Below are 18,450 nucleotides of genomic sequence, written 5' to 3'. Positions count from 1 at the left end.
TATGTACAAATGGTAGATCTTACCATGGTGGGGTGTCTCCCACCTAGCACTTTTGTTTACCGTCCTTAAGTTGGACGTCCATTAGCTCAAAGTTCTTGTTCAAGAGATGCATCCCTCAAGAGGAACACTTCAAATTCCTTGGCGTTCTTTCTTTGCTCACCATGATACAATTTGAGACGGTGCCCGTTTACCTTGAAGATGTCCGGGCTTGATGGTTGGCGCAAGTGATAGACTCCATAAGGTTCTACTTTCTCCACTTGGTAGGGCCCATCCCACCTTGATCTAAGCTTTCCGGGTAGTAGTCTCAACCTTGAATTGTAGAGAAGGACTAGGTCACCGGGTCCAAATTCCCTTCTCCTAATGTTCTTGTCATGAATGGCTTTCATCTTTTCCTTGTAGAGTCTAGAATTGTCATAGGCTTCTAATCTCAAGCACTCCAGTTCCGCCAATTGAAGCTTTCTCTCTACTCCGGCTCCACCCAAGTTCATATTGCATTCCTTTATGGCCCAATAAGCTTTGTGTTCGATTTCTACCGGTAGATGGCATGCTTTACCATATACAAGTCTAAAAGGGCTCATGCTAATGGGTGTTTTATAAGCCGTTCGATATGCCCAAAGTGCATTGGAGAGTTTAGTGCTCCAATCTTTCCTATTCGGCTTCACAATCCTTTCCAACACATGTTTAATTTCCCGGTTAGACACCTCGGCTTGGCCGTTTGTCTGAGGGTGGTAGGCCGTGGCGACTTTGTGTATGATGCCATACTTTCTCATGAGGCCGTCCATTTTTTTGTTGCAAAAATGGGATCCTTGATCACTTATGATTGCTCTTGGGGAGCCAAAACGACAAATGATATTATTCCTCACAAAAGAATAAACAACATGGGCATCATCCGTCCGGGTGGGGATTACCTCCACCCATTTTGACACATAATCGACGGCTAACAAGATGTAGAGAAAGCCATTGGAATTTGGAAATGGTCCCATGAAGTCGATTCCCCATACATCAAAGATTTCACAAAAAAGCATATTTTGTTGAGGGATTTCGTCCTTTTTAGAAATATTTCCAAACCGAATGCATTGGGAACAAGAATTGCAATAGAGGGAAGAATCTTTGAGAAGGGTTGGGATTTCCAAACCGAATGCATTGGGGACAAGATTTGCAATAGAGGGAAGAATCTTTGAGAAGGGTTGGCCACCAAAATCCGCAATCAAGGACCTTTCTTGCCGTTCTTTGGGGGCCGTAGTGGCCACCTCCTTCGGAAGAATGGCAAGCGTCTAAGATTGCTTGGAATTCGGTTTGAGGTATGCACCGTCGCACTATTTGGTCCGCTCCACACCTCCACAAATAGGGATCGTCCCAAACATAGTATTTGGATTCGCTTTTCAGTTTGTCCTTTTGATGTTTGTTGAGATTGGGAGGGAAGATGCGTGAAACCAAGTAGTTTGCTATCGGGGCATACCAAGAAACCACTTCCGAGATTGCGTGCAAACTATCTAGAGGGAAGGAGTCATTGATAGGAGTGGTGTCGCTTTTTGTGTGTTCAAGGCGACTCAGATGGTCCGCCACTAAGTTTTGGGAACTACTCCTATCCTTGATTTCCAAGTCAAATTATTGTAACAAAAGCACCCAACGAATTAATCTCGATTTTGATTCCTTTTTGCCCAACAAATACTTTAGTGCCGCGTGATCCGAGAACACTACTACCTTAGAACCAAGAAGATAGGCTCGGAACTTATCCAGAGCAAAAACAACAGCTAGGAGTTCCTTCTCGGTAGTAGTGTAGTTGGATTGGGCTCCGTCTAATGTTTTTGAAGCATAAGCTATGACATAGGGAGTCTTACCCTCGCGTTGTGCTAACGCGGCCCCTATCGCATAATTCGAAGCATCACACATGATTTCAAATGGTTGAGCCCAATTCGGTCATCGCACAATAGGAGCTTGTGTCAATGCCACTTTAAGTTTGTCATATGCTTCCATACATTCCTTGCTTAGCTCAAATTCAGTGAATGTGTATTTGGAAGTATCCGGAGTAACCATCAAGAAAGCAATAATATGATTTACCGGCTAGTCGATCAAGCATTTGATCGATAAACGGTAGTGGAAAGTGGTCCTTCCTTGTGGCTGCATTCAACCTCCGGTAGTCTATGTATACTCTCCAAGAATTTTGCACTCTTGTTGCTATAAGTTCACCGCTTTCAGTTTTGATTGTGGTCACCCCGGATTTCTTTGGTACCACTTGGACCGGGCTTACCCACTCGCTATCCGAGATAGGATAGATGATGTCCGCTTCAAGTAGCCGAGTGACCTCTTTTTTCACCACCTCAAGAATGGTTGGATTAAATCTCCTTTGAGGTTGTCGAACCGGTCTTGCTCCTTCTTCAAGGAATATGCGGTGCTCGCATACTTGGGGGCTTATTCCCATTAGATCCGCCAAACTCCACCCGATTGCCCTTTTATTTTTTCTCAATACCTCTAGCAACTTTTCTTCTTGTTGAGGAGCGCATTCAACCTCCGGTAGTCTATGTATACTCTCCAAGAATTTTGCACTCTTGTTGCTATAAGTTCACCGCTTTCATTTTTGATTGTGGTCACCCCGGATTTCTTTGGTACCACTTGGACCGGGCTTACCCACTCGCTATCCGAGATAGGATAGATGATGTCCGCTTCAAGTAGCCGAGTGACCTCTTTTTTCACCACCTCAAGAATGGTTGGATTAAGTCTCCTTTGAGGTTGTCGGACCGGTCTTGCTCCTTCTTCAAGGAATATGCGGTGCTCGCATACTTGGGGGCTTATTCCCACTAGATCCGCCAAACTCCACCCGATTGCCCTTTTATTTTTTCTCAATACCTCTAGCAACTTTTCTTCTTGTTGAGGAGTTAGCTCTTGTGCGATTATCACGGGGAGCTTTTGGGCTTCATCAAGATATGAGTACCTTAGGTGGGGGGGGGGGAGTGGCTTCAATTCCATCTTTTTGTCATGATTTGATGTTTAAATTTCCGGATGGTTTGTATGGTGTGTGGTGTTTAATTTGCTTGGATCTTCATTTGCTTCTTCAATCATGTACTTCTCATCTAACCTTGCAAGGTGCACTTCGGCAACAATGTTGTCAATTGGATCACACCGGAATAGAGAGTGATTTTCTGGTGGATGCTTCATTGCTTCTTCTAGGCTAAAACTTACGACTCTCCCATCTATCTCAAATGAGTATGTTCCCGAGTAAGCATCTAACTTAAATCTAGAAGTTCTCAAAAATGGTCTTCCAAGTAGGATGGATGATGCTCTCTTGGTTTCACTTGATGGCATTTCAAGATTTCCGGATGGTTTGTATGGTGTGTGGTGTTTAATTTGCTTGGATCTTCATTTGCTTCTTCAATCATGTACTTCTCATCTAACCTTGCAAGGTGCACTTCGGCAACAATGTTGTCAATTGGATCACACCGGAATAGAGAGTGATTTTCCGGTGGATGCTTCATTGCTTCTTCTAGGCTAAAACTTACGACTCTCCCATCTATCTCAAATGAGTATGTTCCCGAGTAAGCATCTAGCTTAAATCTAGAAGTTCTCAAAAATGGTCTTCCAAGTAGGATGGATGATGCTCTCTTGGTTTCACTTGATGGCATTTCAAGGACGTAGAAGTCAATCGGAAATACCAACCCTTTGACATTCACCAATACATCTTCCGCGACACCCGTCACGGTTATTATGCTTTTATCCGCTAGGACAAATCTCGCCGTCGACCTTTTTAGTGGTGGTAACTTCAATACCCGGTAGACGGAGAGAGGCATGATGCTAACACATGCTCCGAGGTCACACATACAATCTACGAATTGAACTCCATTGACGGTGCAAGTGACCATGCAAGGACCCGAATCATCACATTTCTCGGGCAATGCTCCCATTAAAGCGGAAATAGAACTCCCCAATGGGATGGTTTCCAATTCAAGAATTCCATCCTTGTTCATGCATAGATCTTTAAGGAATTTTGCATATCTAGGAACTTGATGGATAGCGTCAAAGAGGGGGATGGTTACCTCGACTTTCTTGAACATTTCTACCATTTTGGGGTCGAGTTCTATGCGCTTCCTAGCTTTCTTTGCAAGTGTTGAAAATGGGAGTGGTTGAGCAATTTCTTCTTCCAAGGTTCTCTTGGTCTTGGGAGTCTCTTTTGTTGGTTGAGTTTCATCCTCAACTATGACTTGTGGTGTCTCCTTTTCCACTACCTCTTCTATATCTATTCTCTCCTCCTCTTGAGTGATTGTGACGGGATTTGAATCCTTTGCTCCCTTCTCTTTTAATTGTGTTCCGGATCTCAAGGTGATGGCATTGATGCCCCCCTTAGGATTGGGTTGAGGTTGAGAGGGAATGACGCTTTGGATTGGGGGTTGAGGAGTAGGATTTGATGATGTGTCCATTCGTGCAAGAAGAGCTTGTAGTGTAGAGGTGAGGCTGGTGAGACCGGAAGCAAGTGTGTTTTGTAGTTCTTTTTGGCCTTGGATGATGGTCCGGAGTGTTTCATCTTGGTTGGAGGGGGCGGTTGGATATGTGAGTTGAGGAGCTTGTGATTGGTTGGGTAGTGGTCTTTGATGTGGTGGTTGGTATGTTTGGTAGTTTCTTTGTGGGTTTTGTTGGTTGTATGGTGGCCGGTTTTGTGAATTGTTGTTCCATCTTTGACCTCCTCCATTGTTGTTGTTGTCCCTATTTCCTTGTTGATGATTGTCTCTCCAATTTTGATTGTGGTACCCACTCCCTTGATTGTAGCTTCCTCCTTGATAAGGTTGCCCTTGGTTAGGATTACCGCCTTGGTTGTACCCTTGATATGGGCGGTCATAGAAATTGTGGGTAGCCGCCAAAGTGTTGTCCTCTTGAAGGCTTGGGCACTCGTCCGTGTAGTGGGAATAGCAAGAACAAATGCCACACACTTTTTGAGGGACCAATTGTTGGTTGTGTTGTTGAGGGGGTGGAGAGTGTTGTTGATATGGTTGAGGTTGAGGTTGTTGTGGTTGTTGGCTCAATTGGAGTTGCCTCAAGACGGATATCATTTCGCTCAAGGATTTGGTTAGAGCGGTGGTTTCACTACTAGTGGATACCTCATTCACGGTTCTTGGCCGGTTGACTCTTCGTCTCATATGTTGATTGGATTCGGCTAAATCAATGATGAGTTGCCATGCCTCCTCCGCTGTTTTATATTTAGACAAAGAACCATTGCTAGAGGTGTCCAAGAGGGTTCTATCTTGTTCTCGCATCCCTTGACATATGTATCCAAGCAATACTTAAGTGTCGAGCATGTGATTAGGGCATGCGTCTAGTAGCTTGAATTCAGAAAAATGGATGAAGATGAACCCTCATGAGAGCTTAGAATCTCTCTCTCTCTCTCTCTACCCAAGAGTGTAACTAACAATAGCTAAAAAATCTAGAACTATCTAAAAATGAGCCAAAAGTCCTTAACCCTTCAACCCTTGGTCTTCTTAAGCTCTTCCCGCCAAGGCACTTCCCCCAAGATGAGATCTCCAACTGTCTCCACGCCTAGTTCACGTGACTTCTAAAAAAAATCATGTTCGAGCATCGGCGCGCACGCGCAAAGTACGCGTGCGCGCCACTGGGGCATCTTGCAATGTGAGCGGAGGCGCAGCGTACGCGTGCGCGCCCATGGGGGTTGTGGCCTAGCCGCTACACAAGCCGGCTCATGGCTTGGCTTCTGGCTTTGACTCCTAGCTGCGCAATCCACGCGGGCGCGCCAAGTACGCGCACGCGCCCTTGCTGAAGTTTTCAAAGCTCAATTTCTCATGCTCCTTTCCTTCGCGCCCATTCTCCTTCCCTCTTCCGGTTCATCCCTGCCCTATATTCTGAAACCACTTAACACACAAGTCACGGCATCGAATGGCACCAAGAGAAGATTAGAAATGTATCTAATTTAGTGCAAAATAAGCATGTTTTCATCCATGAGGCAAAAGTTAGGAAAGGAACACAAAGTCTTGTATTTTCATATGAAAAGCGTGTGGAATCATTGATAAAACCCCTGAAATCGATACAAGATAAACCCTCAAAATGGGGTTTATCAACCTCCCCACACTTAGATTCTAGCATGTCCTCATGCTTAGAGAAATGCAAGAGAAACGCAAAAGACCGAAGGATCATAAAGGCATAAGACTCCTGAGGTGCAGCCTACTTACGTGAATGCAACTACGACTAGTACTACCATCTACTTGGTTAGGAACAAATCAACCTTCCTAAGATATATGCAAGCATATAGGGCACGGTGGCGGTCAATATATGGGATTCACCAATTTTTCAGCATCAAGTGCAATATATGCAATTTTGCATGAAGCATGCTCGTGAGAGCCGGGAATCATGAATTAGAGCCATCGAACCCTCACCGGAAGTGTTTACACTCTATTCGCTCGAGTGTCTAGGGTTGATTCTCTCAATTTCCTCCTAATCATGCTTTCCAAGATTTGTTCCTCATCTAATCAATCAACATATATTTCCTGCATGCATACATCTATCATGAGGTCTTTTCTTTGGTTGTAATGGGGCTCGGGTCAAGGTAGGATGCATATATGGTTAAGTGAGCTTGAAATTTGAATCTTTGATAAGCTTTAAGCTTTCCTCCTAACCTATGACATCCTATACAATTGAGTTATATTCTAACTACCCATTCTTCACTTTTTCACATACTCATGTATTTTTCCTTTTTTTTTTTCATTTCACAATACTTATGCATTGATCTTATTAAGTTGCGCTTTGCTTTAGGGCATTTTGTCCCCTTTTTATTTCTTTCTTTTCTTTTCCTTCTTCTCTCTTTTTTTTTTCTCTTATTTCTAAAATTTTTTTTTCATATTATCTCTTCTATTTTCTTCTTCATTTGTTGTTTTTTTTTTCTATCTACAAGAGCATCAATGCATAAGGTTTTACATCTGACCAATACATGAGTATGTACCTACTTCCCAAAAACTACCCCTTGTATTCCCCCAATGTCCCAAGGTTCCCACACTTGAATGCTACTCACACACACACTAGCCTAAGCTAATCAAAGATCCAAATAAGGACAATTATGGTTTTCCGCTTTAGGCTTGTAATGTGCTAATTTAAAGAACAAGTGGGTTAAGCGTAGGCTCAATTTTGGCTAACAAGGGAAGATAGAGGGTAAGGCTATTTGGTAGGTGGGCTAATGAAATGATGGCCTCAATCATATAAATGCATGAATACACGGAATAATGGACATATAGACTCAAACAAAGCAAAGATTACACTCATAGAGAGGAAACAATTGCACACAAGAAGGAAAATAAGTGACTATACGATGTAGCCACAAAACAAGGCTCAAAGCTTACTAGCTTGTGTTCTTAACTCAAAATTCATGTTCCAAAATACAATTCTTCAAGCAAGTTTGGCATCAAGATATTCAAAATTGGCAATATCAAGGTTGCCCCAAAGTATTAGTTTCCTAAGAGAGAGTTTCATTGTTCCAACCAAGTAAACTTATCATGCAAATGATATCATGGAAAACCTAATCATGCAACCTATCCTACTACAAAGGAGTTCAGAAAACGAAAATTTATTTGGGTGTTACCTACGGAGATCGGTCGGCCGACCTCCCCACACTTAAAACTTAGCACGGTCCTCCGTGCTAGAGGTGATGCGCAATGGTTGGCAATGGCCGACCCCCGAGTGTCCTTCATCTCCGTTGTCATCGCTACTTCCGCTTGAAGTTGCGGTGGATGTGGAGATATCTGGTTCCTCCATAGGTGGGGTGACAATGCTCAGAAGTTTCTTCACGTGAGCATATCGGCGTTGGTTACGCCTCTCATAACAGTCCAACTTCTTGTGAAGGTCTTCAAGGCGTTGGATGATTTTTGTGGCGTGGATGATGTATTGGTGTTGCGAGTTGGTGTGGGCAGTCCAATGTCCTTGGTGACTTCCGGAGGCTTGAGGCACCTCTTGGTCGGAATAACATCGCCCTCGACCGGGATTGAGGTCCTCCTATCCTTAGTCTCTCGGTGGACGCCGGCTGCCGCCACTAATTCGGTCACCATAGCGAGGAATGGTAGATTTTCCTTGGCATGAATGCGCCCCATGGATTGGCGAATGGCATGCGAAATGTCGATCGGTTTCTCGGTTAAGATGCACCATATCAATAAGGCAAGCTCGATGGTAATGGATGACCCATGAGTGCTTGGGAGCACGTAGTGGGCTAGTATTTGGGCCCATGTCGTGGCTTCTTGAGTGAGGTAGCGTGCATCTAAACCTTTTGGTCTTCGCTTTATGGTCCCCCGAATCCAACATGCTTCGGGTGAAGCAATTACGCGGAGGACGGCGTTCCAATCGAACTCACGGTCGGCGCATGCTGTCAAGACTTCTTGATAGGCATCATATCCATCTGCTAACGGCCCAATCCCAAGGACTCCTTGGATGGCTTCCACTGTGATTGACACATGCTTCCGGCGCACAAAGATTGATGTGAGAAGGGGTGAGTGGTAATTGGTGTAGAATTCCACCACCCACGATAAGTTGACCTCCTTGGGTTGCCTCAAGAGGAACCTCCATTGCCTCCGGTCAATGTGTGGCATCACTATCGGAGTGAGGTGAGCTGGTAGGACCAGAAGGGGCTCCGGGTGATAATTCCTTTCAATCATCCTTGAGTAAACGAGTTCGCAGTAGCGGTTAGGGAACTTGTTCGGATCTTTCGGAGGGTTGTCCTTCTCTAGAACATCAACGGGGCCCTTAGCCTTCTTTAGGAGTGGCTTGGCCGTTAGTTCCTGGCGTGCGCTATGGGATGCTGGCTTCTTCGGGGCCTTCCCGTTGCTCTTTTTGATGACCATCCTGTGATAGTAAGGAAAGGAGATAACATCAAACCCAAAGAAGCGTAATTGAATATGATTATGCAAATGAGAAATTGTGCCTTAAGAATATGGGTATCCTTATTACATGACAGCTGCAACATGTAACGAAGATAACATGTGATGAGCAAGGCAAATCATTGGCATGTGGTATAGGGGTAGTGTAGGCATGCACGGAGATGGCATGAGAAGCATACACCCTCAAATACCAAAAGTGGGAAGCAGTTTATGAAATGGTGAGTGGGTGGATTGTAGAATGTGAAGGTGCACCCAAAAGTGACTAGTTAAGAAGCAATGAGTCATAATGAGTTCAAAAAGTGTCATGTATGCATTTCTTTAAACACTTGGGGTACATCCTTTAGTAGTATGTAAATAGATGGGGGGAAGCAATGTAACAGTCCACAAACCAACATTAATCACTACAATGCACAGTGGTTATAAGAAAATTATGCAACACATCTCATCCATCAATGCAAGAGAAGTTATGACCCAAGTGCCCATGAAGAGTTAAATGGAAAAGGAGCTAAAAACACACCCCAAAGAAATGAGGGGCTCAAAAGAGAGGGGGGGGGAGAAAAGACTACCTATAAGAGAATGATATTAACTGACTATGAAGCAAAAGAGAGAAGTAGAGTAAGAGGGGAGCCTAGTATAGTACCTCGAGAGAGATGGAAGAGGGGTATGGGGGGAAAGGTTGTGGATTGGAATGATGGAGAATGGAGGGGGGCAATGTAGGGGCCACCGGAGGTAGGTGGTCGCCGGAGGTGGTTGTTTGTGATGGTAGGGGGTGATTTGGGAGGAGAGGTAGTAGTAGGTAAATGGGTAGTATAGGAGGTAAGAAGAAAAAAGGGGAAGAAGAATGAAGGGGGCAAGTGTGCTCCCCATTATATGGACGTCGGTCATCCACGCGGGCGCGCACGGGGCGCGCTAGCGCAAGGAAGCGAGGCGGAGCGATGGCGCGCGCGGGCGGCACTGTGATTATGCCCCAGGCTTGAGGTGGGCTTGGGGTTGGCTTAACTCTCTGGAATATGTACCAGGAGTGCACAGGGGGCATCGGCGCGCGCGTGCGAGGTGTGCTAGCGCGTCGATCTGAGGATTCATCAAGGAGTGCGTACGCGCCCTGTGCGCGCACGCGTGAGCGGCCTGTGCCTCAGGCATGGGCGCGCGCGCGAGGTGTGCTAGCGCGTCGATCTGAGGACTTGTCAGGGGGTGCGTACGCGCCCTGTGCGCGCACGCGTGAGCGGCCTATGCCTCAGGCATGGTGCGGGTGCAAGAGTGGCCTAACTCTCTGGAATATGTATGGAGGGGTACTTCGTACAATCCGCGCGTCCGCGTGGGTTGTCGGAAATGCTTCATGGGCGCGTGCGCGTGAGGTGCGCGCTCGCGCAAAAGGGTGCCTTCTTCAAATTTGCATGTTCTCGCACTACCTTCAGCATTCCAACCCTCCAAACAACCATTTTAGGCACTATATGAAACCACTTAACACACAGGTCACGACATCGAATGGCACCAAGAGAAGATTAGAAATGTATCTAATTTAGTGCAAAATAAGCATGTTTTCATCCATAAGGCAAAAGTTAGGAAAGGAACACAAAGTCTTGTATTTTCATATGAAAAGCGTGTGGAATCATTGATAAAACCCCTGAAATCGATACAAGATAAACCCTCAAAATAGGGTTTATCACATACACTAGGATGTATGTAGCCGAAGAGGAGGTAAACTTAGTGAACAAGGAGACATCTGATTGAGTGCTTGTGAAGCCAAATTTTTGAAGGGCAGAGCTAAGCTTTGTGAACCAGGCTTTTGGAGCCTGTTTGAGTCCATAGAGGGACCTTTGAAGCTTACAAACTTGGAGAGAGTTTGGGGCTTTGAACCCTTCTAGCTGCTGCATGTAGACAGTTTCATGAAGATCCCCATTAAGGAACACATTATTAAAGTCAAATTGATGAATCTTCCATCCTTTTGCAAGAGCCACATTGAGCATGACTCAAACTATCGCAGGCCGCACCATGAGGCTGAAGATTTGATCATAGTCAATCCCTTGGCATTGGTGGAAACCCCTGGCCATAAGTCTTGCCTTGTACTTCTGGACTGTGCCATCGGGGTTCTTCTTTACCCTGAAAACCCATCTGTACAGTTCTTGGTGAGGTATCAACAGAGCCAGGTGCCATATTTGCTACTGCAGTGAGCACTTTGGGCTTGAAGATTTCATTTTTGCTCCTGGTTTGCTTGTGGTGACTGTTTGGAGTAGCAATTGAGGCAAGGGCAGGACTATAGAGTTGAGGTGCAACATTGGAAGGCTGAATAGTTGGCCCAACCTGCAATGGAACAGTTTCAAGACAATCTGCCTTTTTAACATTGTTAGTTCTTGTTTCAGCAATATTAGTGATCTCAACAGGTATAGAAGGTAATGATAAAGACATAGTATTGGTATTAGTGGGAGGTGTATCATGCAAGTTAAAGCAAAGAGGATAAAAGGTGTAGGTAGCTGAAGGTGTAGTGTTTGAGTGTTGTGTGTGGTTGGGTTGTGTTTGGTTGAGGAAGAGGGTTGAATAGGAAATTTCCTGTTCACAGATAATGACATTTCTGGCATCGTATACTCTACCTGAAGGAGATAGCCACTTATAGTCCTTATGGGCAGAAGTGTAGCCTAAAAATATGCACTTTGTTGATCTATGATCAAATTTATATTTATTATAGGGTCTGAGCCAGGGATAGCACAAACAATCGAAGGGTTTTAATAAGGTATAATTTGGTGTGATGTGAAAGAGTACTTCTAATAGGGATTTAAAATTCAGCACTGGTGTGGAGAGTCTATTGATTAGGTAGGTGGAGGTTAGAATGGCTTCATCCCAGAAGGAGAGAGGCAAAGAAGCTTGAGAAAGAAGAGTGAAAGAGGTTTCAGTCAAGTGTCGGTGTTTGCGCTCAACACACCCATTTTGTTGGTGTATGTGAGGGGGCAAGTGAGTCTGTGAAGGATTCCCTGGTCTCTAAGGCACTGTTGAAAAGGTTTTGGAGAGGTACTCTCTACCATGATATGTTTGGAGGGCTTTGATTGTTTATCCTGTTTGTTTTTCCATCATTGCTTTGTATTGAAGGAAGACTGAAAAGGTTTGGTTTTTGGTGTTTAGCAGGTAAGTGCAGGTGTATCGGCTGTAGGCATCAGTGAAGCATGTATAGTATCTAAAACCTGGCATGCTGTATTGTAGTGAAGGACCCCAGAGGTCAAAAAACACTAGTTCTAAAGACTGTGTGTATTGGGTTTGAGAGGTAGAGAAGGGGAGTTGATGAATTTTATTGATGATGCAAGAGTTACAAGAAGGGGTTTTGGTAGGAGAAAAAGGGATTTATTGACTACTCAGGATGGATCTAATTATGCTGTGAGAGGGGTAGCCAAGCCTCTTGTGCCAAAGATCAAAGGTGACTATTGGACAGGATTTTGAGGCTGAGGTGGGTGTTGAATAGTTGCTGGTTTAGTTTGCACTTGGTGGTGAGAGGTTGCTGGTTTGCTTGGTGTTTGTTGGTGAATTGTTGCTGGTATGATTGTTGCTAGCTTGGTTAACTTTTGGGAGTGAATGGATGTTAGTTTGGTGGTATTTGGTGGTGAATGGTTGCTGGTATGGTTAGTGTTTTGTGCATCAGAAGCACTGGTGTAGGGATCAGCATTAGTTGAGTCATCAGATGTGGTGTTTGTAAGTAAGGCACAATATTTGTTTGTAGTGATAATGTCAGGATATACAACTACATGAGCAGAATTATCATAATGCACTATTGCATCATTTGCAGGCACAGTTACAGGAGAAACAAAATCAGACTGAAAATGCACATAACAATTGACACTGCAATCACTAATGGCACTGCATATATTGCTATCAATTTGATTCACACAAGAATCATCAATATTATTACACACATTGCTGGTACACTTATTATTGATACTGATCTCATTGTTTTCTTATTCTGGATTTTTTATTGCTTTTTTTTTGTTGGTCTTTCTATTTTTGCAACATTTACATACACACTCTTTTTCTGCTCAGCTACACATACTTGAGCTTTATCAGATTTTCAGATTGGTCTTGAGATTTGTACATCATCAAACCTGTATAGAACATTGCTAAGTTTGCCTTGGAGCAGAACCATCTTGGATTCCTGGCATTTTACAACACATAGGTAAGGCCAGAATTCAAAGAATACTCCATTGTCTAGTGCAAACTTAGAGACACTTACAAGATTCTTTGAGATATTTGGTACATAAAGCAAATTATGGAGTTTAAAATTTTTTTTGGACATAAATGCATGCATGATAAAGCTCCCAATATTAGCAATACTCATACCTTTACCATTACCTCTAAATACTTGCTCAGGTCCTTCATATTCTGAGTTGTTGATTAGGTTCATTTGATTAAAGGTGATATGGTGTGATGCTCCTGAATCCGGATACCACCCATTATCAGAACAGTTGTTGGATGCAAACAATGCTTGAGGATGGCCTTGAATGGTGTTGCCTTGTTGCTGAACTGGTGGATAAGCTGAGTGAGGGTGATGAATTTGTTGATGGAAGCCAACAATAGGTGGAAGAGGGCCATTATTGGAGGTTTGCAATTGAGGATTTTGGTAATTCTTGTCGAACCTGTGGAAGCATTGCCAAACCGTGTGTCCGAATCTGCCACATAATTGGCACTGAGGTCGATTCCCTTGCTACGATGACCTCCCTCCTCTAGAGCTTCTTCCTTTTCCTCTTCTGCTAGGTTGCCCTCTGCCATAATTTCTATAGTTTTCATAGGACTCTTCTGTTGAATATTCATCTTCGGCTTTTCTTGCATCTGATTCTTTGTGAGCGAGATTTGCCTGCATCATTGTCAGATCGGGCTTTCGAAATCTTTCTTTACTTCTTCTTGCGCAAACAGTTGTGACTCAAATTCACAGATGGTCATATGGTATATTTTGGAGTTAACCATGGTGATGAATGCACTGAATTCTTCATCCAAACCTTACAAAGCAGCTTCAATGTGTTCTTCTTTTGACAGTGGAGTGCCAAGAGTAGCTAAGGAATTGGCAACCTTGTTAATCTTGGAGATGTACTCAATTGCTAGTGTACCTTGCTTCTTGATCATCTTTAGTTGAGCCTTTAGCATCCTAATCTTCGATTTGAGCCTGGCTGTGAAATATTCATCTAGTGCTTCCTAGATTTCATGTGCATATTCATATTCTACAACCTTGTTTACAAAGATTTCATTCATAGCAGAAAGTATCCAAGCTACTAGGCATTCATCACGTTGTTCCCACTCTTCGAACTCTTGTGATACTTTTCCTTCAATTCTGTCTTGATCGAAGCTAAATCTTCTTGGAATCGATAGAGCAGTGACATGACTCTAGAGTCTGTTGGCTTTGATGCATGCGAGTGCTTGACGCTTCCAAGCTTTGAAGTTGTCTTCATCCAACTTGATTGTTGCTGGAAAATTTGCTATGAACGCCATTGTTGTTGATTGCTGTTGTGGAGCTCGATTTTTCTGATTTTGTGAGGCGGAAGAGACTTAGTGTTCCATGGATCTGAACCGAAGCTCTGATACCATGTAAGGTATCAGTAGCTCAATGAAAAAGAAGAGATTACAGAGTTAAGAGAAAGAGAGAGCAATTGAGTAGAAAGAACAGAGAGAAAGAAGAGAGGAGAAGCACTTCATTATGATAGTGAAAGAAAACGTGAATTACAGATAGTGACAAAACTGTTACTTATATTGGTTGAGTGATGTACAAAGGGTGTATCATGCTGCAAGTTAGTTTAGGTGTAACTAACTACAGTTGAGCTGGCACAACTACTTGCCAGCTGTAGAAGCTTAGAGTGAACTCTACACTAACATGGAGCATTTGGTAATGCCATGGATGTGAGTACATTATTTTGAAAATTGGACCGGACTGGCTAGACGGAACGGTCCGACCATGAACCGGCAGCCTCACGGTTCAGTTCATCGCCTCGAATGGAGAATCATTCAATCAAAAACCAGATGTGAATCGCTGAATCGGCTGGTTGAATCAGAATTGGAACCAGCCGGTTTCAGTAAAACCACGCCGTTTGGTTCGCTTTAAAATAAAAACGGGAGATCCAGCCTTCCCAAGCCCTCCCTTCCTTCAGTTTTCAGAAAGCAACAACAACGATCTGCCCGCAACCCTAGCCTCCACCACCGCCGCAAGGAGTGAGCCATTGCCGCCGTCCGTCGCACCCGGCGGCTTCTCTTTTCGTCCTGTCGGCATTCTCCAAGTCTCCAACCCCTGTTAGCTCTCAGACTCACCAGTCGCAGGCGCGCAGCTTCTTCCTCGAGCGTCCGTCATCTTCGTCTGCTTGCCGTCGTGCTAGCTGTCGTCTTCGTATGCTCGCCGTCGTGCTCGCCGTCTCAGACCGAAGGTCAGTGATCACTGCTCACATGTTCTTCGTTTTTTTAAATTTTTTTAATGCTCTGTTCGGAAATCAAATTATTGAAGAAAAACCCTTCTCCATTCCAATCTCCTTCCTTCGAGTTCAGAGAGCAGAAGCTCAACCAAGAGAAAAACCCTAGCCCCCACCACCGCCGCAAGGAGGAGCCGTGTTTGCCGCCGTCCGCCGCAGTCAGGGGCTTGTCTCTTCGAGTCTTCGTCCGCCGCAGTCAGTGCTCATTTATTCTTCGTTTTTTTTTATGCTCTTTTCAGAAATCATTGAATGATTATTGAATGTTTTATGCTTTTATTGAATGATTATCTGATTAATGATTATTGATTAGCTCTGACTGCTATGCTGCTGTTTTGTGTTTTGTGATTTTTTTGGGTAGTGATGTGCTGCTTTGTGTTTTACTGTTTTGTGACTTAATTATGCATAGATTGTGACCGTCTTAATGATTACTTGAACTCCAATATTTTGTTCAAAACATCCCCAACCTTGCTGTCCTTTGAATGCTGGAAATAGACGGCTTCTGCCTGGGTTGCGGAAATTAGAGGTTTTATTCTAGCACAATAGCATTAATAAATCTGGCCTTTGAATTATTAGGGATCAGGTTATACTAGTGCTAGGAAATATGAATTGTGTTCTATGAGCACCTTTTTATTTGGGTCTTAAGACTGACCTTCGTGTGTCATTGAGCTTCACAAATTATGCTGCATTATGACCTTTGTCTTAATTCATTTGTCTTGGTTTAAGGTGGATATATGAGTTTTTAAATATGGTGATATGGTGAAAAATGTTATTGCTTATCACTTGCACAATGCACTTGAGATTCTGATTTTTCTTCCAATTTAGAGCGAAGTTGTGTTATGAGTCGGGTTTTATGTCCTTTATGGTGACTTAGTACTATCCCTTTGAATGTGATTGTTGTTTTAAGACAAAAAGGTATACAGTTTTAGGTTCTATGTTCCAGTAATTTGAAAATATCAAGTGCTTTAGTTTATTTTTTATTGAAGCATAGTATTGTTTCATTTTTTTTTTGTAATATGAAAAGAAGTGTTTAGGATTACCCTATGCCGTTTTGATATTGTACGCGTTATTATACTTTCAGTTGTCTTAAATACTTAATTTGTTGAGCAGAATATGTAGGAATCTTGTCATCCATGTTTCCCTAAGTTATGTCTGTTAGCACGTAACGGGTTTGTGCGTAATGTGTACCTCAAGTTATGTTTCTGCTTTCGACTCAACACATGGTTCCCTCTTTATGGGTGCTGGGTGTTTATACCTTGTACTGTCTCCGAGTTTCAATGAATTTTTGTTTAGGCAAAGTGAAAGAATGAAATTGATACTTGTAAACGCTAGACTGCAATATCTTGCTCTAAAAGTTTTTCCCCAAATTTTTCTATAGGTTGAATGGAGGAGCATTTGGTAAATGATGATACCACCATTGGTGGTGAAGCTGAAGATCTTAATGAGGAAAGGTCGGCATCAGAATCTGAATCAGAATCCGATGAAGATGTGAAATTAACTGAACCGTCTAAAACTGCAGTTTATAACAGAGATGCTCTGTTGGATAAACTTGGAGACATCAGTTGGCCAGAGAATGTGGGATGGATTCACACGCTCTCCATTGATATTGATCAAGAGCAAGAAGTAGATGTGAATGATGACTTAACACGTGAGCTTGCGTTTTAGAACCAGGCATTTGAGGGAACAAAGCAGGCATATCAGAAACTCCAGTCAATGGGTCTCCCCTTTCTGAGACCTCCAGATTATTATGCAGAAATGGTGAAGACTGATAACCACATGCAAAAGGTGAAAGGACGTGTATTGGCAGAGAAGTGGAAGATGGAAGAGGCCGAAGAGAGAAGAAAGGCCAGGGAGGTGAAGAGGTTGGCGAAAGAGATTCAAGCCCAGAAGATGAAAGAACGGGCTAAGCAGAAAAAGCAGGACATTGAATCTGTTAAGAAATGGAGGAAGCAAAGGCAACAGAGTGGGTTTGCTGACCATGGCAATGATGCAGATTTAGGTTTTGACTTTGAGGATGGAAAAGTCATTTGAGAGGTCAAAGGGCAAAAGGCCGGGAGTGTCTCCGGGTGATCGGTCAGGAGGGAAGGGGAAGCAAGCTTTTGGAAAAGGAAAGACACAAAAGAAAAGGGAATTTAGGAATTCCAAATTTGGTTTTGGAGGCAGGAAGGGAATGAAGAAGCAGAACACCGCTGACACGACTTATGACGTTAAGGGATTCAACAAGGGCGAAGGCAAAGGAAATAAGAAGAGAAAGAGGTAAAATACGCCCGTTTTTCATATGTTTCTCGAGGGATGGATATTATGGAATCTGCCAATGCTGGTGGTACTCCTGAAATTTTATCTGCTCCAGTTCTATTTTACTTGATCTCATGGTAACTTTCTTATCGACAATTACAAATTCTTAAATATTTACTCCAGTTTTGGCGTCTGGTAGTTCAATGATCTATTACTATATGCTGTCCGTTGCATGGCATGAATTAATTGTAGCTCTTTTTTGTGTTCAAGACGGTGTAACTTTTAGATGCATATTGGAAGTGATTAATTTACTTTTATCTTTTGGTTCAGTTCTTATATTTGTTTAGCTGGATCAAATATATTTTGTTGTTTTTGCTCAAAGATAAAATATATTTTTTTGACACTTGACAGCATCCTTGAACTGTTTACAAACCCAAAATCACATTGGATAAAAGTGATAAGAGAAGTACTATTTATCAAATTTAACAGGTTGTTCAGTTGTTGGATGGTACATCGGATATGATAACATTTGACAGAGTAAAGATTGTAACAGTAGAGTATAGGCTAATAGGAGCTTTGGATGTCATTGTATAAGATATTACATTATATACTTAGTTTCATTAAAAGAGAAAATGTTTAACCAAGTTGGAATGATCTAGACTTCTAGTTGTTAGTTCATTAGTTTGATTAAGTAATTATCCAGCCGCAACCCATCACAATTCCGGAGCACACAACCGCATCCTGCTCTGCCATTGCCCGTGAAAATGCTGCCATCACGGTTCAGCTGATGAAAGTCAGTTTCGATAATGCTTAGTCATTCAATTTTAAACCGTGAACTTAGTTAGTTCCTCCTCTGCCAGTTGCCAAGTTAATTGGTTGATGGAAAACTGATGTAATGTACACGAATTATCTTAGATTATGGCCAAAACCCTAAAGCA

General features: G+C 43.1%; 1 pseudogene; it reads left to right on the top strand.

The window, feature by feature from the left end:
- LOC107614097 lies at window positions 16,656-17,841 on the top strand (annotated as a pseudogene).

Source organism: Arachis ipaensis, chromosome B08 (assembly GCF_000816755.2).
Source record: "Arachis ipaensis cultivar K30076 chromosome B08, Araip1.1, whole genome shotgun sequence".
Lineage (NCBI taxonomy): Eukaryota > Viridiplantae > Streptophyta > Magnoliopsida > Fabales > Fabaceae > Arachis > Arachis ipaensis.
Note: the sequence above shows the minus strand (reverse complement) of the source record. Positions and strands in the feature narration are given on the sequence as shown.